Source organism: Ornithorhynchus anatinus, chromosome 1, assembly GCF_004115215.2.
Source record: "Ornithorhynchus anatinus isolate Pmale09 chromosome 1, mOrnAna1.pri.v4, whole genome shotgun sequence".
In the NCBI taxonomy this organism is placed as follows: domain Eukaryota; kingdom Metazoa; phylum Chordata; class Mammalia; order Monotremata; family Ornithorhynchidae; genus Ornithorhynchus; species Ornithorhynchus anatinus.
Window position 1 is genome coordinate 5,213,731 of NC_041728.1, and position 23,845 is coordinate 5,237,575.

Sequence of the window (23,845 nt, forward strand, 5' to 3'; positions counted from 1 at the left end):
TTCTTAGTAAGTCAAATTACATGGGCATTTTCCTAAGTAATGCTCAGAAGTCAAGACTGAAATGAGAAATAAATTCAAATTCCACCAGACCAGTAGAGACGCTTGCTGACCCGAGTTGTTAATAATGAAAATACTGGACCCGCAGAGAAACTCCCTGATGCAGTATCTGTCTGAAAGCATATTGATTCTCCGGTACATTATTTCCCGATAGAGAGGAATTAATGTCAGGGGTCAAAAGAATAAGAGAGTTCCGAATGTGTTTCCTTAGCTTGCAGTGAGATCACTTGGGCATTTCCTGCTAGTTAAACAGTTCATACGCTCACGTTGACTTGATCCTTGGTAGAATAAAAGACGCGCTGGAGTAAACTGCTAACCAGTGAACTCCTACGGAGTTGCTTTTGGGTGAGTCGGAAAAGCTAACCGAACAATCCCACTGTCATTTCCAGCCACTTCGATTGTTTTCCAAAGGCATTTTGCTGAATAGAGTCATAGAGAGCAGCATGGTCTAGTGGATAGAGCACGGGCCTGGAGTCGGAAGGACTTGGGTTCTAATCCCCGCTCCACCACGTCTGTTGTGCGATCTTGTGCAAATCACTTCTCTGGGCCTCAGTTACCTCTTCTGTAAAATGGGGATTAAGACTGTGACCCCCCACGTGGGACAGGGACGGTGTCCAACCCAATTTGCTTGTATGCACCCCAGCGCTTAGTACGGGTGCCTGGCATATAGTAAGCATTTATGCAGACACCGCAATTAAATATTTCCGCCTTCCTATTTTGAAGGACAGGGTGGATCTCGGGGGGAAGGAGTGGTAAACACCAATCAACATGATCTGGTTCACAGTAGCATCTATAATTTCTGCAAAACCATGCTAATGGCCCTTCAGAATCTGGGACATCGAAATTATGATTAACTGGGATAAAAATGAATATAGTTCACGTGAATGAATTGGGTGCCCACGACAGCAAAATGGGACTGTGAAGAGAAGATCGTGGGGGTTTCTGGGTGATTAAAGCATCACTGAGAGTTCAGTATTGGATGAGCTTCTGTAGGAAACGTCTCTACCCATGTGAGGAAATAGTCTAGAAATCATATTCATAATAATAATGATGGAATTTAAGTATTTCCTATGTGAAGAACAGTGGGAAAGATCGTGGCTTAGTGGCAAGAGCCCAGGCTTGGGAGTCAGAGGTCGTGGGTTCTAATGCCGGCTCCACCACTTGTCAGCTGTGAGGCTTTGGGCAAGTCATGTAACTTCTCTGTGCCTCAGTTACTTCATCTGTAAAATGGGGATTAAGACTGGGCGCCCCATTTGACACAACGTGATTATGTCGTATCCACCCAGGCGCTTAGAACAGTGCTTGGCACTTAGTGAGCACTTAACAAATAATAACGTTGGTATTTGTAAAGCGCTTACTATGTGCCAAGCACTGTTCTAAGCGCTGGGGGAGATACACGGTCATCGGGTCGTCCCACGTGAGGCTCACGGTCTTAATCCCCATTTTACAGATGAGGGAACTGAGGCACAGAGAAGTGGAGTGACTCGCCCACAGTCACACAGCTGACAGGTGGCAGAGGCAGGATTCGAACTCATGACCTCTGACTCCCAAGCCCAGGCTCTTTCCACTGAGCCATGCTGCATCATCACTATTATTATTATTATAAGATAATCAGGTTGAACACAGTCCCTGTTCTACTGTTCTGCCATGTGACCTTGGGCAAGTCACTTCACATTTCTGTGCCTCAGTTACTTCATCTATACAATGGGAATGAAGACCGCAAGCTCAGTGTGGGGCTGGGGCTGCGCCCAACCCAGTTGGCTCGTATTCCACCTGCCCCCAGCACTTAGTAAAGTGCATGGCACATAGTAAGCGCTTAAGAGATACCACAGTTATTATTATTCGCTTGGGTCTCACGAAGTAGGAGGGAGAATAGGTAATTTGATTTCCTTTTATAGATGAGGAGTTGAAGTTTTCCCAAGCCCACGGGTTAGCGACCGGTACTTTGGTCGGATTTTATTTGAAGGACGGAAGGGCTGTTTGGAGTTCCCAGTCTCATGATTGGGGGGTTCAACCTGTACACCTTGCTCAAAAGGAATAGGTAGAAGAGAGAACCAAGAATGGGCCATTCCCAAACCTTCAGAGTCTCTTTTGGGTAGATGCTTTTAACCGCCAGGGAAATACATTTTGCCTCGGATCGCAACATTTCAGGCGTAAGCAGTAAAAATATACCAATAGTTAGGTTCCTTTCACCTAATGTTAAAAAAAGTATATATTACTTTTAGCTGGGAAAGAGTACAACAAGATAATATAGACTCACATTCAACCTATATGTAATTTAAGCATAGCTATGGTTTCTTTAAATAGGAATTACCAAAGAAAAGTACCTTTTAACATAATGTATTGCTTGATGGTCTCTTTTCACATTAAAAAAAAATAAATACAGGTACCAAATGAAATAAGTACCTTTTAGCATAATGTGTTGTAGAGTTTTTCATTTCCCCATGCTCTCGGCTTCCCTCCCCATCTCCTTTTTTTGTTTGTGCGTTTTTCTCTTTCTCCAAATGGATCTCATTAATATTTTTTTTTCCTTTAAAGTGCATGTTCGTTATTCAGTAAAAGGGTGAAATTCCCTTCTACACTGCTGATTTTTTTTCTGCTTTTCCCTTTCTCTTGTCCTCAACATTTTTCAATGATCTTCTTTCATGCTTTCTCAAGAACTGGAGGTTTTTCTTAGTGGCCGAACTTTTGTCTTGACCCCCTGTCTTTTTTTCAAAAAGCAAAATCGACTGTTAACTTACCCGGTGGATAATTGGGCATTTCAGGGACAAAACTTTCCTATAGTTCCTTTGGCTACATGGATTAACATTCAAACTTCAATGACGATCAAAATGATGGTATTTGTTAAGCACTTTGCACCAAGCTCTGTACTAAGAACTAGGGTAGATTCAAGATAATCTGGTTGAATAATAATAATGGTGTTGGTATTTGTTAAGCGTATTTGTTATGTGCAGAGCACTGTTCTAAGCGCTGGGGGAGACGCAGGGTAATCAGGTTGTCCCATGTGAGGCTCAGTCTTAATCCCCATTTTACAGATGAGGGAACTGAGGAACAGAGAAGTGAAGCGACTTGCCCACAGTCACCCAGCTGACAAGTGGAAGAGCTGGAATTCGAACCCATGACCTCTGACTCCCAAGCCCGTGCTCCTTCCACTGAGCCAAATTGCTATGTAACAGCCTTAAGGGGGGAGAGATAACAGGTATTTAATCCTCATTTCCTGCTGAAGCACAGAGCAGTAAAATGACATGACCAAGATCACATAGCATGAAAGGTGCAGAGCTGGGATTTGAATCCAGTTTCCTCTGGCTTCCAACACTTACTGAGCACTTACTGTGTGCAGAGCACTGTACTAAGAGCTTGGAAAGTACAGTTGGGCAACAAATAGAAACAATCCCTACCCAACAATGGGCTCACAGTCTAGAAGCGGGGAGACAGACAACAAAACAAAACAGAACGGGGAAAAGTAAACAGGCAAGGCCATGCTGTGTCTCTTTTTTCGTAATAATTTACTGCCAATAATAAGAATGGTATTTGATGGATGGTGCTAAGTAAGCTTTGTGATAGCTGAAAGGCTGTCAGATTTGATAAGGTCCCTAAGGGGAAAGGAGTTTTTTATCCCCATTTTATAGATGAAGAAACTGGGGCACAGAGAATAAATAAAATAAAAATAAAGCTCTTAACAAATGTCATTATTATTCAGCGCTTAGAACAGTGCTTGGCACGTAGTAGGCGCTTAACAAATACTGTTATTATTATTATTATTATTGACCTTCTGACTCTCAGGCCCTTGCTCTTTCCACTAGGTCAGCCTGGGAAAGTCACTTTAACTTCAGAGAGGCAGCGTGGCTCAGTGGAAAGAGCGCGGGCTTGGAAGTGAGAAGTCACGGGTTCTAATCCCGGCTGCGCTGCTGGTCGGCTGTGTGACTGGCTTGCCCACACCAAGCTTGCCCACACCCACCATCCGGCCCAGATCAATCAATCAGTGGGATTTATTGAGCACCTACTCTGTGCAGAGCACTGTACTAATAATAAGGTTGGTATTTGTTAAGCGCTTACTATGTGCAGAGCACTGTTCTAAGCGCTGGGGGAGACACAGGGGAATCAGGTTGTCCCACGTGGGGCTCACAGTCTTCATCCCCATTTTACAGATGAGGTCACTGAGGCCCAGAGAAGTGAAGCGACTTGCCCACAGTCACCCAGCTGACAAGTGGCAGAGCTGGGATTCGAACTCATGACCTCTGACTCCAAAACCCGTGCTCTTTCCACTGAGCCACGTGAGAAAGTACAATCCAACACCAGACACTTTCCCTGCCCACACCGAGCTCACAGTCTAGAGGGGAAGACAGACTAAGATAAATACATTACAGAGATGTACATAAGTGCGATGGAGCTGGGAACGGGGGGAATGAATAAAGGGACAAATCAGGGCAATGGCGAAGGGGGAGGAAAAAGAGGAAATGAGTCGGGGAAGGCCTCTTGGAGGAGATCTGCCTTCAGTAAGGCTTTGAAGGGGGAGAAAATGATTGTCTGTCGGATATGAGGAGGGAGGACGTTCCAGGCCAGAGGCAGGGTGTGAGTCAGAGGTGGGTCATGAAACTCACGAGATCGAGGACGTGAGTGGGTTGGCTTTCGAGGAGAGAAGTGATTTATATGGCTGCCATCTATAGATGACATATCTGACTGATTGTCCATCAGGTTTTAAACCTCGAACTCCAGCAGGGAAGATCTCTAGACTGTGATCCCCATGTGGGACAGAGACTGTTTCTAATCTGTATTTAGCACATGATAAATGTTTAACAAATACCACTGTTATTGTAATAGACTCTTCCTTTAGTCTTTTGCACTTTTTTTATGGTATTTGTTGAGTGTGCTCTGGGTTAAACACCGTTCTAATCCCTGGGGTAGGTATTCATTCAATAGTATTTATTGAGCGCTTACTATGTGCAGAGCACTGTACTAAGCGCTTGGAATGAACAAGTCGGCAACAGATAGAGACGGTCCCGGCCGTTTGACGGGCTTACGGTCTAATCGGGGGAGACGGGCAGACGAGAGCAGTGGCGATAAATAGAGTCGAGGGGAAGAATATCTCGGAAAAACAATGGCGACTAAATAGAATCGAGGCGATGTACATTTCATTAACAAAATTCACCAAATAAATAGGGTAATGAAAATATATACAGTTGAGCGGACGGGTACAGTGCTGAGGGGATGGCAAGGGAGAGGGGGAGGGGTTATGAGGTATGAGTTATTTATGTATATTAATGTCTATCTCCCCCACTAGAGTATGAGTCGTGGGCACGGAATTTGTCCGTTGTTGTATTGTAGTCTCCCAAGCGCTTAGTACAGTGCTTTGTACACAGTAAGCACTCAATAAACACGATTGAATGAAGTTAATCAGGTCAGACACAGTCTCTGACCTGCCTGGAGGTAGCACTCTATGTAGGAGGGAAAACAGGTATTTAATCCCCATTTTACAGTTGAGGGACTGAGGCACGGAGAAGGTGAGTGACTTGCCCGAGGTCACTCAGGGACAATTGACAGCCGTGGGATTAGAACCCAGGTCCTCCGACTCCCAGGTCCATGCTCTTTCCCCTAGGCCGTGCTGCTTCTGGTAGCCGTTCTCTTCATGGCTCTGGGGTTTCTTTTCCCCGTTTTCCTATGCCCATTTCTCCTTGCCCATTTCCTTGTTTGCAGTTGGCTGTGACTGATGACACCAAAAACGAAATCAAGAAATAAATAATGATAATAATAGTATTTAAGTTCTTATGTGCCAAGCACTGTTCTAAGCACTGGGTTAGATACAAGATAATCAGGTTGTTCCATGTGGGGGCTCATAGTCTTAATCCCCATTTTACAGATGAGGTAACTGAGGCACAGAGAAGTTGTGACTTGCCCCAGGTCACACAGCTGACAAGTGGCGGAGCCGGGATTAGAACCCACGACCTCTGACTTCCAAGCCTGTGCTCTTTCCACTAATAATAAGAATGTTGGTATTTGTTAAGCGCCCACTATGTGCAGAGCACTGTTGTAAGCGCTGGGGGAGATACGGTAATAGGTAATATCAGGTTGTCCCACGTGAGGCGCACAGTCTCAATCCCCATTTTACAGATGAGGTAACTGAGGCCCAGAGAAGTTAAGTGACTCGCCCACAGTCACACAGCTGACAAGTGGCAGAGCTGGGATTCGAACCCATGACCTCTGACTCCCAAGCCCGGGCTCTTTTCCACTGAGCCACGCTGCTTCTCATCTACCCTAGCCCTTGGTACTTTGCCTGGCACATAGTGAGTGCTTAAAAAATGCCACTTAAAAAAAAATCTCGGGGAATTCTGGAAAGCTGAAGGGTTCAACACTCTATAGGGTTATTTGATCCAGACCTATTCCAGACATCGCTTTGAAATCCACAGCATCCACCCATGCTGTCTACATGATGCGCTTAGTATTAAGTGGCAGAACCACATTTCAAACAGCGAGACCTGGGGTCCAAATAGTCCCATTAACATTAACATAGAAGTCATCCCTCCTGCACTCATTCATTCAATCATATTTACTGAGCGCTGACCGCGTGCGGGACATTGTACGACGTGCTCGGGAGAGTTAAAATGCAACAATAAACAGACACCTTCCCTGCTCCCAGTGAGCTTATAGTGTAGAGGGGGAGACAGACATCAATACAAATAAATAACCAGGAGGGAACCGGGAGAAGAATGAACAACGGTAGATGACCCTACTAAGTGCTGTAGGGTAATTTGAAACAGGCTGACAACTGGGTGGATGAAGAAACACGTTTGAGACCGAAGGAACCAGAACTTGTGGCAAAGCCTTGGGTAGTCAGAAGTCAAAGACCGATCGGCTTGGGATACGGTGATCAGAAATGGGGCGACGGTCTTCGAACGTAGGCTTCGGGAAGACTGTAGCACACGGGGAGAAGTGACATGGCCTATTCATTCACTCAGTGGTATCTGTTGAGCACTCACTAGGGGCAGAGCACTGTACTAACCGCCTGGAATGGACAATTCGGCAACAGATAGAGACAATCCCTGGCCGGTGACGGGCTTACGGTCTAATCGGGGGAGACGGACAAAAACAGTAGCCATAAATAGCATCAAGGGGATGTACGTCTCATTGACAAAATAAATAGGGTAATAAAAATATATACAAATGAGCAAATGAGCAGAATGCTGAGGGGAAGGGAAGGGAGGAGGGAAGGAGCGGAGGGAAAGGGGGGAAAGGGGGCTTAGCTGAGGGGAGGTGAAGCGGGGGGCAGAGAGGGAGCAGAGGGAAAAGGGGAAGCTCCGTCTGGGAAGGCATCGGCCTGGGAGTCGGGAGGATCTGGGTTCTAATCCTGATTCCACCAGTTGCCTGCTGTGTGACCATAGGCCATGTCACTTCTTAGTGCCTCAGTTGCCTATTCTGGAAAATGGGGATTGAATAACTGTTCTCCCTCCTTCTTGGACTGGGAAATTCTTGTTTGACTTGTACGTACTCCAATGCTTAGGATGGTACTTGGCACATACTAAATGCTTAATAAATTCCATGGAAAACAAAAAATAATAATTATGGTATTTGCTAAGCACTTACTATGTACAAGGCACGGTACTGAGCGCTGGGGTGAGTACCAGGAAATTGGGTTGGACGCTGTCCCTGTCCCGCTCGGGGCTCACCGTCTTAGTCTCCATTTTACAGTTGCGGTAACTGAGGCACAGAGATGTGAAGTGACTTGCCCAAGGTCACACGGCAGACAAGTGACGGGGCCGGGATTAGAACCCAGGACCGCCCGACTCCCAGGCCCGTGCTCTATCCACTAGTCCTTCAGGGAGAAACACAGATAGACCCAAGCCCTGTGAGCAGCAAATGCCATAATGCAGCAAGGGTTTTGACTTTCCAGTACACAGAGGTTTTGGGCGGGTAGAAGTGGAGTGGATCTTGATTCAGTCATTTGTCATATCGCTGAGACAGATAAAATCTCACCGTCGGGAGCGTCATCCTTGAACAGGCTTACTTATAAATATACATGAACGTGTTGGTAATAGTCGTAAATGGACCCTTAGATCCTACCATGATCTTAAACCCTCAGAGTGAGCAATAAATATATAACTATGACTAGATTATAGTGTTTGGAGTTTTCTTTGGTTGGTGGACATGCATTAAGTTCAATTTAGTTACCTTGTAAGTAATTCTATTTCATGGACCGTTCTGATGAATGGGAATGATTAGGGAAAACGGCATGGCCTAGTGGAAGGCATATGGGTCTGGGAATTCGGGGACCTGGGTTCTAATCCTGCTTCTGCCACTTGCAAACTGTGACCTTGTGTTTTGTTTTGGTTTTTTTTAAAAAAAGGGCATCAAACCCTTGCTATGTCTGAGGCACTGTTCTAAGTGCTGGGGTAGGTACAAGATAATGGGGTTGGACACGGCCCATGTCCCACATGGAACTCAAGGTTTGAATCCCCGTTTTGAAGAGGAGGTAACTGAGGCCCAGCTACCCAGTTACCAGACTTGGGAAAGTCACTCAACTTCTCCAGGTCTCAGTTATGTCATCTGTAAAATGAGGATTAAATAAATAACGGTTCCATTCCCCTCTTTAGAGAGATTGAGAGTGATTGAGAATCAGTGCCCACAGATTGATTAGATTGAGAACTCCATGAGGGACAGAGAGTGTCTGATTATCGTGTATCTACTTCAGTGCTCAGTAGAGCGCTTGGCACATAATAAGTGCTTAACAAATATCATGATTATCGTCATTCTCTGAGATTTAAAAAATCATTGATATCTCCTTGAGCTGAAGCATAAATGATAGGTGTATGCTACTACCGGTAGCATTAATAATCATAATTACAGTACTGGTTAGTTAAGACCGTGAGCCCTATGTGGGACAGGGATTGTGCCTAACCCGATTTTCCTGTATCTTCCCCAGCACTCAGTACAGCGCCTGGCACATCGTAAGTGCTTTGACAATCACCATAATAATAATAATAATTATTATTATTATATGCCAAACTCTGTACTAATATGAGATAATCAGGTTGGACACGTCCCTGTTCCACTAGGGGCTCATAGTCTAAGTAGTGAAGGTAGGATTTGATCCTCATTTTACAGATGAGGAAACTGAGGCACAGAGTGAGGTGACGTGACCAAGGTCACACAGCAGACAAGTGACAGAGCTGGGATTAAAACCCAGGTCCTCTGCCTCTCAGGCTTGTGCTCTCTCTACTAGACCACGCTGCTTTATAATGAAGCGGCATGGCCTAATGGACCAAACTTTAATGAAATGGGCTTTTAGAACGTCGAGAAGGTCACCGTCGTGGCTATAACCACGACATTCTGAACGATGAGGAGCCTAAAGTCCTGCCGTCGCTTTTGTGTTTCTCATCTTTGTCTTTTCATTTTTCATATTACGTGTCCGCAGCCACCTCCCCCTCCCCGACCCTTATTTTCAGGCTGTGAGTCCCTCAAGGACCAGGGACTGTGCACAGTTCTCATCTGTGTATTTCTTTTCCAGAGTGTTTTGCGCATAGTAAGCACTTCTACTTAGACGATGTCAGTTTTAAATTCTTATAAGCAAAAGCCGGATTAAAGTAAGGAGGGCAAGATAGAACCGATGCCTACTGGTTCTGTGTCAGAGGGGTGATTATTAAGTCTTAACAACAGATTTTATGGCCGGTTAAATCTCATATTAACCATTGAAAGGGTAATACTCTACTTTCACCCTTAGACACTGAACTCCTCATAATCTCAGCTATCATTAGATATTTTTAGTGACATGAATCATGAAAATAAACATTGTAACGCGGTCCACTATTTTGTCTCTCTATTGACCGAGTCCGAAGAACTAATTTTGTCGTGCTTGACTGTTGGACGAAGGATTTTTCTCCGAGTTTCTTCAGTATAGCACCCTATAATAAATTGCAGCGGGGGAAAATGTAACTAAAAAAACTCTCAAGTCGTTAAAAACTCTTACAGTTATTGATCTTTTACATCTAAGGCTGTGGGCATACACATACATATTAAAAAAAAAACCAACCCAAAAAACTCAGTTGCTTAAGTGCCCACCCTGCCATTTACGAGGTCAAAATAACTTTCCACTGGGTCTCAGAGGAATTCTTTGCTATTACCGATATGAAGCCAGGATGTTCAGATGAAGGAAAGACAACAAATTCAATAAAATAAAATAAAATAAAAAAAATGCTGTCCAAAAGCAGCGCTCCACATGATGGCTCCAGATATGGAAAGAGATTATGTTAAAGTCCAAATGGAGCTTTAGCGTTTCCAAATCCAGAAGGGTCTAATCTAATCTAATCCTTTTCAATCCAATTTTTTTAATGCAGGCCAGATATCAGATTAAAGCCAGAGTTTGCTTTCTAGGCCACTGCACACAGACTCAGCATCTGGCCTTCACAACCAGGCTCTGCATTTTAGAACAACCCCCAAAATCGCTACATGCTCTTTGGTGGGAGGCGCGGGCTCGCGCAATCGAACCTGCCTTTTCCAGTTTTCGTCGTGGAGTTCTACGGGAGGCAATCCCTGCCTGGAACGAAAACCGGTAATAATAATGATTTGTTAAGCGCTTACTACGTGCCAGGCACTGTACTAAGCGCTGGCATGGATACGAGCAAATCGGGTTGGAAACAGTCCCTTGTTCCACGTGGGGCTCTCAGTCTCAATTCCTACGTTACAGATGAGGTAACTGAGGCAAAGAGAAGTGAAGTGACTTGCCCAAGGTCACGCAGCAGACAACTGACGGAGTCAGGACTAGAACCCATGTCGACTCCCAGGCCCCATCCGCTAGGCCGGGCTGCTTCCCTGACCGGACGAGCCCATTGCTGTCGGTATCCTCCATGAACTGCAAGTATTGTTGCTTGGGTTTGCGTAAACCTCCGACAGTTTCATCGTCCACGCTCGTAGGTAGGGTTGGAAAGACCGACGTGTAACCGGAAATAATAATAATAATTGTGGTTTTTGTTAAGTGCTTACTAGGTGCCAGGCACTATACTAAGCGCTGGGGGAGATACAAGCAAATCAGGTTGGACACAGTCCCTTTCCCATGTGGGACTCACCATCCCAATCCCCATTTTACAGAAGAGGTAACTGAGGCACAGAGAAGTGAAATGACTTGTCCAAGGCCACACAGCAGACAAATGGTGGAGCTGGGGTTAGAAGCCATGACCTTCTGACTCCCAGGCCTGTGCTCTATCCACTGCGCCATGCTGCTTCTCCTCTGGAGATTGGCGGTTGCTTACGGAAAGAGTCACTGCTTTTCCCTTGGCTTCCTCACCTCATAGGATTTCCAGTGTCTTTGCTTCAATTGAATGGCTTCTATCTCCGATTAATTAATTCGTTCGGATTTACTAAGCGCTTACTGTGTACAGAGCACTGTACCAAGTGCTTGGGAAAGTGCAATGCAACAATAAATGGAGACATTCCCTGCCCGCAACGAACTGCGGGGAGACAGACATCAATACAAATAAATAAAAGGATAGATACGGACCTAGGTACGGGGGCGTTGGGAGAGGAGAAGAGCAAAGGGAGCAAGTCAGGGTGACGCAGAAGGGAGGGGGAGACGAGGAAAAGTGGGGCTTAGTCAGGGAAGGCCTCTTGGAGGAGATGGACCTTCATTAAGCCTTTGAAGCGGGGGAGAGTCACTGTCTGTGGGATTAAAGGAAGGCGGGTGTTGCAGGCCAGAGGCAGGACGTGGGCCAGGGGTCGGCGGCGAGACAAGGGAGAGCGAGGCCCAGTGAGAAGGGTAGCGGTAGAGGAGCGAAGATTCATGTGCGTAGGCTTGTTTTATGTTTTTTTAACCTACTCAACTGCCTGGTTTACATTTCTCGCCATCTCTTGCCTGAAACTCCCTCCTTCTCCACATCTTCAAAGTCCTCCTAAAATGCCGAGAGGCCTTCCCTGATTAACTCTCCCTCCTCATACTCCCCCAAATGCTAAATGGGTACTTCCACATCCTGCAGGCCATAAACAGTTGAGTCCGCCCCCTGGTAGCACTTCTGAACATATCCGAGAAGCGGCGTGGTTCAGTGGATAGAGCACGGGCCTGGGAGTCAGAAGGACCTGGGTTCTAATCCTGACTCCACCACCTGTCTTGTGTGTGATTTAGGGCCAGCCATTTAACTTCTCTCTACCTGAGTTACTTCATCTCTAAAATGGGGATTAAGACTATGAATCCCATATTGTGCTCTGCACATAGTAAGCGTTCAATAAATGCAGTGGAATGAAGGAACGAATTAATGTGGAAAAGGGACTGTGTCCAACCTGGTTATTTTATATCTATTCCAGTGCTTAACACAGTGCCTGGCAAGGAGTAAGCACTGAACAAGAGAAGCAGTGGAGCTTAGTGGAAAGAACCTGGGCTTGGGAGTCACAGGATGTGGGTTCTAATCCTGGCTCCTCCACTGTCTGCTGTGTGCCTTGGGCAAGCCACTTCTCCGTGCCTCAGTTACCTCATCTGTAAAATGGAGATTGACCGTGAGCCCTATGTGGGACAACGTGATGTCCTTGTATTTACCCCAGCACTTAGAACAGTGCTTGACACGTAGTAAGTGCTTAACGAATACCATTATTCGTTTTTGAAAAGCATTTTAAAAAATAAAAGGGAGGGGGAAATGGATATTAAAGCCCCATTTTACAGATGAGGAAAATGAAGCCCAGAGAAGTTAAGCAGCTTGCCCAAAGCCTCACAGTGGGCAAATGATGGTGGCAGGATTAGAACCCAGATCCTCAGGCTGCCAGGCCTATGCTCTTTTTCTACTAGGCCACACTAGGGAAGGAAATCAAGAGCTGATGAGGAGAAAAGGCTAAAGCTCTGATAATGGAAAGGGAGGCACAGGTTCTTCGTGAGGGGTTAACATCAAGGCTTTTAGAGCATATCTGAAGTTTTTTGAAGGCAAGGAGATAGTAATAGTTGTGGCATTTTTAAGTGCTTACTATGTGCCGGGCACCGTACTAAGTGCTTGGGGCAGATACAAGCAAATTGGGATGGACACAGTCCTTGTCCCGCAGGGGGCTCACAGTATCAATCCCCGTTTTACAGATGAAGTAACTGGGGATCAGAGAAGTGAAGCGACTTGCCCAGTGTCACACAGCAGACATGGGGTAGAGCTGGGATTAGAATCCAGGTCCTTCTGTCCACGAGGCCAGTGCTCTATCTACTAGGCCATGCTGCTTCTAAGGAGGTGCCCCAGAGGGAAAATTCAGAACATCTAGAGAGTTGGCCCAAACCCTAAATGCTAAGAGGAATGTAATTGGGTTGTAGTCAGGTTTTATTAGCGGCGTTTGGATACGTGATCCCTAAAATCTGGTTTACGAGGACAAATGTAAAAGACCTTGGAAGCAGAAATCCTTGTAGGAGAAGAGAGGGATGTAGCAAACTTCCTGAGACTCAAAGTATTACCGAAGAGACTTGGAATTACGTTTGGATTTTGTGGAATATTAAGGATACTACTACCAACTTTGTTACAGGGCACTCTTCTATGTGCTTAGTACAGTCCCGTGCTCAGAGTAAGTGCTCAAATACAACTGATGGATTATTGACCGAGGATCCAAATGAGTTACAGAGAGAAAAATGAAAGGAATTTTGGGGTAAAGTACACTTGCGTATGTTCTCTGGAGCAAATTGTGGTCCACTACCAATGGACCAGGATGCTGGAGATGGTTGGTAAATTTCCCAAGGCAGCCATATTTGCTCAAGAGCCTCCCTAACTGTTCTGAACTCTCCCCTTGGGACATCCTATTCATTCATTCATTCATTCATTCATTCATTCATGCATGCATGCATGCATGCATGCATGCATGCATGCATGCATTCATTCATTCATTCATCCATCCATTCATTCATTCAGTCAGTCATATTTATTAGAACAGTGCTTGGCACTTAACAAATACCATTATTATTATTATTCTTTGAGCACTTACCATGTGCAGAGTATTGTACTGAGCATTTGGAAAGTACAATACGGCCATAAGGAGAGGCAATCCCTGCCCACAGCGAGCTCACAGTCTAGAAGGGGAGAGAAAGATGTTAATACAAATAAACAGACATCAATCTAAATAAATAAAATTACAGATACATAAGTGCTGTGGGGCAGGGAAGGCGGAGAGAGCAAGTCAGGGCCACGCAGAAGGGAATGGGAGATGAGGAAAAGTGGAGCTTAGGGAAGGCCTCTTGGAGGAGATGGGCCTTCATTAAGGTTTTGAAACAGGGGAGAGTAATCGTCTGTGGGATTTGAGGAGGGAGGGCGTTCCGGACCCGAGGCAGGACGTGGGCCGGGGGTCAACAGTGAGACGGGCAAGATGGAGGTGCACTGAGAAGGTTAGCACTAGAGGAACAAAGTGTTTGGGCTGAGTTGTAAAAGGAGAGCAGCGTGGTGAGGTAGGAGGGGACAAGGCGCTGGACTGCTTTAAAGCCAATGGTGAGGAGTTTTTGTTTGATATAGAGGTGGAAGGACAACCACTGGGGATTTTTGAGGAGGGGGGTGACGTGTCCTGATCATTTCTGTAGAGAGACGATCCTTAGAAGCAGCATGGCCTAGTAGACAGAGCAGGGGCTTGGGAGTCAGGGCAAATCTTCATTTTTAATTTTATTTTGAGGTAGATAGTTTTGGTGGTCTGTAGGTGTATTTTCTGGACATTGCAAAATCCATTAGATTGGAGCACTCTGTGGACAGGGATCTTGTCTCCTACATTTATTTCATTCTTTCAAGCCCTTAGTACAATTCTCGCCACGTGGGTGCTCGTTAAGTAGTATCGATCGATTGAGAGATGGAAGAAGTGAAAGGTAGCCATGAAAGGATATGAGGTCAGATGATTAAGCTCCTTGTGTCTGCTTTCTCCATTGAGTTTTCTCAAAAGCTTAAAACAGTGCTCTGCACAGAGAAAGCACTCAATAAATAGCACCGATTGAGCTCCAGCACAGTACATACTGCTTATTTTACTGATGTTTTGTAAGTCCCCCGGGCTGGAGGAGGTGATAACCACAATATAATGTGGACCACTTCTTGGAATTTTTTTTTCCTAATGGCATTTGTTAAGCGCTCACAGTGTACCAGTACTCGTCTAGGTGCCGGAGTAGGTACAAGTTAATCAGGTTGGCCACAGTCCCTGTCCCACACAGGGCTCACACTCTTAATCCTCATCTTGCGGATGAGGAATATTAGGCACAGAGAAGTAAAGTGACTTGTCCACGGTCACACGGCACACAAGTGGCAGAGCTGGGATTAGAACCCAGGTCCTTCTGACTTCCAGGCCCACGCTCCATCCGCTAGGCCGCACTGCTTCTCGACAGTGACCAACTAGCTGGCCGTATATGGAAAGGAGCGGGCTGAAAGGTTCACTGTCTTTGAAAAATTGTCTCCCTTGAGATGTTCATCGTTAGGAAAATATGTATATTTTAGAGAAGCAGTGTGGCCTAGTGGAAGGACCTGGGTTCTGTAAGCCCGTCAGAGGGCAGGGACCGTCTCTATCTGTTACCGATTTGTCCATTCCAAGCGCTTAGTACAGTGCTCTGCACAGAGTAAGCGCTCAATAAATACTATTGAATGAATAATCCCAGCTCTGCCATGTGTCTTTTGTGTGACCTCGGACAAGTCACTTAACTTCTCTGTGCCTTAGTTCCCTCATCCGTAATAACGGGGATCTCTCCTAGAGTGTGAGCCTCGTGGGGACATGTCCAACCTGATTAACTTGTGCTACCCCTGGGCTTATGACAGGGCTTGGCACATAGTAAGTGCTTAACAGATCCCATAATTATTATTATTAATAAATATTATCCAGTAGAAATTTTGAGTGTTTTGAGAGTAGGCCAGTGGCCGAATGAGCTTCTCCCGTGATGGATATTCGCTTTGAAACGGCAGCTCGGTTCATCGCCAAATCACAGCAACCTCCAGGGTGTTTAAGAGGGAGCACTTGGTCACGACAGCCGCACTGGGGAGGAAGGAATGCTGACGGCCGACTGCAGTTTCTTACCGATCGAATTCCAGCGACTCTACGGCCACCCCGGGTCCGCTTTCTAAAAGCTCCCGGCTACCGTGCCCGACTCGGTCACGGGTGTTTGCCCAAGATCCGCAGATTTCTGTCTCATTCAGACCCTCTACTTTCACCGTGTTTGCCTTTGATAACGTGCGGTAAATGCGGCATAACGAAAGCACACAAGCGCTTGTAAAATCCACGCGCACGGCGGGAGATTCAGGCCTTTACCTGCCTTTTTACTGCCCGCACATAAACACGCCGCCGGGCCCTTTTCTTGTCATTAACCATTAACTGGAGATCTCGTGATCCTGGACACCGAAGTTTCTAGCACTCTGACTCGGTCCCCGTCCGCCTCGAAGGACGTGAGGGGGGATACCCTAAATTGCTCTAATTTATCATCCAGGCTCCGGGGAGAGGGGGAGCCGCAATATTCAAGCCATAAAACCAGATGGTTCGATCTGTTTATATAAGCTGCTTGCCTGGAGACCGGACCAGATTTCCAAATATTGAATCAATGTTAGTGTGTTTGGAGCCAGCTGCTTTTTCAGAATGCCATTAAGCGAGGAGCAACTTCCACACACGAGGCTCATAAGCCGTCTTCTGGCCCGCCCCGTGGACCGAGATTCCTCTGTTTCGCGGCAGCCGCGCGAACGTCTCGCCCGCTCTCGGACGGAATCGACACACCCGGGAGAGAGTGGCATAACCTCGGCTTGATTCTTTCTGGAGAGTTTTATTCATTTAGGGCCAGCAATAACTAGCTAATGGCCCGATCGGTTGTTTGTTCGGTCATTTCGTCCTACGGGTTCATTTACTCACTTCTCCTTGCCTATGTCTTTGGCGTGATTTCCCATTTCGCCGTTACCGGGCTGCGTAGAAAGAATTAGCGAGATTCTGTAGGGTTGAACCTTGCCCTGACTCTGCATCTCCATCCGTGGGCGATGCGTGAGTAATTAGAAATTTATTAATAACACGAAGGGGAAGCACCACGGTCTAATGGAAAGAGCACGGGCCTGGGAGTCAGAGGACCTGGGTTCTAACCTCGGCTCCGCCACTTGTCTGTTACGTGACCTTGGACAAGTCGCTTCATTTCTCTGGGCCTCGGTTTCCTCAGCTGAAGAGTGGGGATTACATCTTACTCCCTCCTACGTAGGCTTTGAGTCCCAAGTGGGAAAGAGAATGTGTCCAACCTGATTATCTTGTATTATCTTAATCCAGGGAGGAGCTAAGCCCTCCTATCCTCTTCTCCCACTCCCTTCTGTATCTCCCTGACTTCTCCCTTTAATCATCCACCCTCTTAGCTCCACAGCACTTACGTACTTATCTATCATTTATTTCTATTAATGTCTGTCTCCCCCTCTAAAGCAGCGTGACTCAGAGGAAAGAACCCGGGCTTGGGAGTCAGAGGTCATGGGTTCTAAACCTGACTCTGTTCTAAACCTGACTCTGCCACTTGTCAGCTGTGTGACTTTGGGCAAGTCACTTCACTTCTCTGTGCCTCAGTTCCCTCATCTGGAAAATGGGGATTAAGACTGTGAGCCCCATGTGGGACACCCTGATTACCCTGTATCTCCCCCAGCGCTTAGAACAGTGCTCTGCACGTACTAAGTGCTTAACAAATACCAACATTATTATTAAACTCATTGTGGGCAGGGAATGTGTGTTATATTGATACATTATACTCTCTCAAGCGCTTAGTACAGTCCTCTGTACACAGAAAGCTCTCAATAAATGCTATTGAATGACTATAAGGTGGGGAGGTAGGGTTGACGATGGAGGACGCATGAAACAGTGAAAACACAGAAGCGATAAAAAAGGCAACAAGAAATACGTTGAGGGGACTGTGGCTGGAAGGGTAGAATAGACACAGCCCAGACTAGTAGAAAATAATAATAGTAATTGTATTTGTTAAGCACTGTTCTAAGCGCATGGCTCTGGAAGCCAGAAGACCTGCGTTCTAATCCCAGCCCTGCCACTTGCTAGCTGTAGGACCTTAATTTTTCTGTCCGTTTCCTCATCTGTAAAATGGGGATTCGATCCCTATTCTCTCTCCTACTGAGACTGTAAGTCCCCACGTAGGACAGTGACTGTGTCTGAAACGATTAACTTGTATCTAGCCACCCTAAAGAGCCAGGCACATACCTCTTCACAAATGCTCATTATTGTTAATGGAATTTCCGGCTTCTCTAGACTAAGCTCCTTGGGGGCAGGGAAAATGTCTACCAAATCTATTAAAGCTTCCTCTCCCGAGCACTTAGAGTGCTCTGCACACAATAACCACTCAATAACTGCAGTTGATTGATTGATCAGAATCCAGTATTCCCCAAAGTACCAGCTGCGGGCAGAGCAGAAGGTGGGGGTGGGAGAATCGGTCAGTCTTATTTATTGAGCGCTTACTGTGTGCAGAGCACTGTACTGAGCCCTTGGGAGAGTACAGTAGAACAATGTCATAGACACATTCCTTGCCCACAGTGAGCTTAGAGTCTAGAAGGGGAGACAGACAATATTCATTCAATAGTATTTATTGAGCGCTTACTATGTGCAGAGCACTGTACTAAGCGCTTGGAATGTACAATTGGGCAACATATAGAGACAATCCCTGCCCAATATAAATGAATAAAGTGCTGTGGGGCTGGGAGGGGGGTGATGAATAAAGGGAGCAAGGTAGGGGGATGCAGGTGGGAATGGGAGATGAAGAAAAATGGGGTTTAGTCTGGGAAGGCCTCTGGGAGGAGATGTGCCTTCAGTAAGGCTTTGGAGCAGGGGAGAGTCATTGTCTATCGGATATGAGGAGGGAGGGTGTTCCAGGCCAGAAGCGGGACGTGGGCGAGAGGTCGGTGGCGAGGTAGACCTGATGGAGGTACAGTGAGAACGTTGGCATTAGTGGAGCGGGGGGAAACACGCTCAGGTCCTGAGGGACAGTCGCTTCTCAGAGAGGTTGAGGCCGCTGGGGCCGTCTCTTCACGCTTCTCCGGCTCGAGCAGGGGCCGTTGGGAATTCCTGACACTGACAAGGCAGGGCAGCTTTTCTTCTAGGTTGCAAAAAGGATTGGCAGCCTCCAGTGTGTCCGCAGTGGAGACCCATCCTCAGATAAAGAGGAGACACAAAGTACATATTGGTTCGACATTCATTCATTCAGTCGTATTTAATGAGCGCTTATTGTGTGCAGAGCCCTGGACTAAGCGCTTGGGCTATAAGCTTGTAGTAGCAAACGCCAGCTAGAGTAATTTGGTGCTTTTGAATTAGATCATATTAGCGCTCACATGCTCTCTTGAATCATTCATTCATTCAACAGTATTTACTGAGCGCTTACTATGTGCAGAGCACTGTACTAAGCGCTTGGAATGGACAAATCGGTAACAGATAGAGACGGTCCCTGCCCTCTGACGGGCTCACGGTCTGATCGGGGGAGACGGACAGACGAGAAGAATGGCAGTAAATAGAATCAAGGGGAAGGATAGAATCCCATCTTTGAGTTTGCTGTCACTCCAAACTTCACGTCGACTGGGGAGGTTCCGTGGGCCACGCGAAGAACCTGGGGTTGGGATTCGGGAGACCTGGATTCGAATCCTATCTCTGTCGTTTCCCTACCGTTGGGACCATTGAAAGTCTCTTAATGACTCTGGACCTCAGTTTCCTCACCTGTAAAATGGGGATGGGAGAGCTGGTCGACCTACCACCTAGACAGTGAGCCCCGTAGTGAAGCCTGTCTACTTGTTTTTTGTCGTTTCTCTCCCCCTTCTAGACTATGAGCCCGTTGTTGGGTAGGAATTGTCTCTCTCTGTTGCCGAATTGTACTTCCGAAGCACTTAGTACAGTGCTCTGCACACACAGTAAGCGCTCAATAAGTATAATTGAATGAATGAATGTGGGTCGGAACTGGGTCGGAGCTAATTATATTACATCTTCCCCCATGTTTAGCACAGCGTAAGAGCAGCGTGGCCTAATGGATAGAGCATGGGCCTGGGAGTCAGAAGAACCTGGGTTCTAATCCCAACTCTACCCCTTGTCTGCTGTGTGACCTTGGTCATTTCATTTCTTCGTGCCCCAGTGGCCTCATCTGTAAAATAGGGATTAAGACTGTGAGTCCCATGTGGGATGGGACTGTGTCCAACCTGTTTATCTTGTATCTATCCCAGTGCTTAGAAGAATACCTGTCACATAGTAAGTCCTTAACAAATACCACAATTATCGTTATTACTATTATTGTTAATAAATACCACAATCAATCATTGTTAGAAGGTGTTTCTTCCCCTCCGCTAAGTACTCACAAATTAATGAGTCGTTTTCAACAATTGTTTCCTCCATTTAGGGAATCCTGTGATGTTATTTAACATGAAGAGGTGAAAAAAAGTCAATGTGGCTTAGGGAAAAAGTCTGGGGCCGGGCGTCAGAGGTCCTCGGTTCTAATCCTGACTCCACCACGTATCTGCTGTGTGACCTTGGGGAAATCACTTCACTTCTCTGTACCTCAAGTTCCCTCATCTGTAAAATGGGGATTAAGACAGCGAGTCCCTCGTGAGATAGAAACTGTCCAAACCGAGTAGCTTATATCTACCCCAGCGCTTGGAACAGTGCTTGGCACATGATAGTCACTTAACACATACCATTTAAAAAAGTCTGCTTATGCATTGTTCTTCTTCTCTTAGTTCAGAAACTTCATCCAAACTCTATGAGATGCATGGAGGTTAGCTTCCATGTACAACATTTTTCCTAATGGTACTTTCTTCTGGTTTCCTATCAGAAGCCAAGCTTAATCGAAAAGAAGGTCACAGCCCATTTCACTTATGCGAGAAAGGTCACTCTAAAGCCAGCAATTTAGAAGAGAACCAAAGAAGTAATTAAGCTGCCAATAATTACAGAAGTCTCTCGCAGAATAAATTGCCCTTAACCCCTATTTATTTTGGTCAAGCGACATTTTAGAGGATTTTATTTTTATCTTTGGCCAGGCCTCAATCTGATCTTTCCCCGCAATCTGAAACAAAGTCAGAATGAAAGAGTGAAACGCTAGCTGATGGAGCAGACTCCCGGCGGCTTCGGAGCCCGGGCTTTTGCTGTGTCAACTTGGCTTCGGTTGCGCAGTAAGATAGCAACACCGTCAGCTCGGTCACGCATCTCCCCGCTGGGAGAACTGCCATTTTCCGGCAGGAAAAAAATGCCCCCGGGGATAGAATGTCTTCATTGTTGCCAAGGGGCCTTGTCGGCTTGCAGGCGGAGTGCTGGTGCTGGAAACCCTCAAAGCCTTGAACGGCTCAGTGCCTGCCCCATTTTGTAAACAAACAGCTGAGATTTAAGCTATGTCTCCCCCGATGAAGAGACAGGGGCACCGAGCCCTTTCTTTTATGGGAAAGAATTTTTGAAAGCGGCAGCCTGGCATGGTGGATGGAGCGCAGGCCTGGGAGTCGGAAGGTCACGGGCTCTAATCCCGGCTCCCCCACCTGTCTGCTGTGCGACCTTGGGCAAGTCCCTTCGCTTCTCTGTGCCTCAGTTACCTCATGGGGATTGACTGTGAGCCCCATGTGGGACAGGGACTGTGTCCAACCTGATTTACTGGTAATAATAATGATAATTATGGTACCTGTTAAGTGCTTATTCTGTGCCAAGCACTGTTCTAGCCACTGGGACAGATACAGTGGGCTATACAAGATACACAAGTTGCAAGAAAATACAAGATACAAGAATATATACTAGGTATATAATAATAACGTTGGTATTTGTTAAGCGCTTACTATGTGCAGAGCACTGTTCTAAGAGCTGGCGGAGATACAGGGTAATCAGGTGGTCCCACATGAGGCTCACAGTTAATCTCCATTTTACAGATGAGGTAACTGAGGCACAGAGAAGTTAAGTGACTTGCCCACGGTCACACAGCTGACAAGTGGCAGAGCCGGGATTCGAACTCAAGCTATACAAGCTATAAGAAGCAGCATGGCGTAGTGAGTAGAGCCCGGGCCAGGGAGTCAGAAGGTCATGGGTTCTAATCCCGGCTCTGCCACTTATCTGCTGTCTGACCTTGGGCGAGTCACTTGACCTCTCTGGGCCTCAGTTCCCTTATTTGTAAAGTAATTGTATTTATTTGCAATGATGTCTGTCTCTCCCAGTCTAGACTGTGAGCTGGTTTTGGGAAGGGAACGTCACTATTTATTGCTATATCGTATTTCCCAAGCACTTGGTAGAGTGCTTTGCACACAGTGAGCACTCAGTAAATACGATTGAGTGACTGAATGAATTTATTTCCTGCCCCCAACAAGTTGACAGTTGAGAGGAGGAAACTGAGGTTCAGATACATTGACTTGCCCAAAGTCACACGGCAGGCAAGTGGTGAATCCAAGGATTAGAACCCAGTTCCTCTGATTTCCAAGCCTGTGCCCTTTCCACTAGGCCTCGCTGCTTCCTCATTTTGTTAACGTCGATTCGAAGTCTCTGGGTCAACGAGTGTAGAAAAGTGATCTCACTCTTGGAGCACTCTTGCTGTCTGGCCTTTTAATAGCCAAGATTTATTTGTTAACTCTGATGTAGTCCTGAATTCCTTTGACTCTTCTGGTTTATGGTGCCTTGTGTGTTTGAAAAGAATTTGCATATTAACATTTCTGAAAAAAGAGTAAAGCTAGTTTAAGAGATTTATCATTAATATCATTACTACTGTTAACATTTATTGCTTTCCGTACCTGAGGATTTAAACTAAGTGCTCAGATTAACCGGGAGAAAATCTTTTAAGACATAGTCCCGTGGTCTACAAGGGGCTCACAGAAGTGGGGGGGGGGGGGGAGACAACACCAAGACCCCAAGATGTGTGGCTTCAGGCAAGTCACTTTTCTTTGCCTCAGTTACTTCATCTGTAGAATGGGGATTAAGACTGTGAGCCCCATGTGGGACAGGGAATATGTCCAACCTGCTTAGCTTGTATCTACCCCAGAGCTTAGAACAATGGGCACTTAAGAAATGCCATTATTATCATTATTGTTAATGATAATAAAATGCAACAAATCACTCAGTGGTATTTATTGAACATTTAAGGTGTGCAGAACGCTGTACTAGGCACTCGGGAAATCTCGGCCCACCAGGATAAGATGTGGGGGAAACACAAGAAAAAGAGTTTAAAAATTAGACAACAATAATTACAATAGAAATAAACACACATAGAGGGGTTCAGTGCATGGGTACCTCACTGCCCTAGGCAACAGTTCTTGGCGACCAAAAAACAATCATATTTATTGAGTCCTTTATTCTGGGCCAATCACTGTACAAAGTACTTGGGACAGCACAATAGATTCGTAGGCACAATCCTTACCTTTGAGGAGTTTACCATCTAATGGAGACAGACATTAAAATATATTACACATAGGGGGAAGCAACAACATTCCCATAACTGTAGACAACACCACCATCCATCCTCACAGGCCTGTAACCTTGGCCCGAGCCTTAAATCTTCTCTTTCATTCAACCCACATATTCAATCTATCACTAAATCCTCTCAGTTCAACCTTAAGAAGTAGCATGTCTTAGTGGATAGAGCACAGGTCTGAGTCACAAGGACCTGGGGTCTAATCTCAGCTCTTCCACGTGTCTGCTGTGTGAACTTGGTCAAGTCACTTCTCTGGGCCTCAGTTGCCTCATCTGTAAAATGAGGATTAAGAGTCCGAGCCCCATGTGGGACAGGGACTGTGTCCAACCTAATTAACTTGTATCTACGCCAGGTCTTAGAACCGTGCTCGGCACATTATTATAATTATGAAGTGCCATTGAGTCGTTTCCGATTCGTAGCGACTCCACGGATATTTTTTCTCCAGAATGAACTATCTTCTGCCATAATCCGTAACCT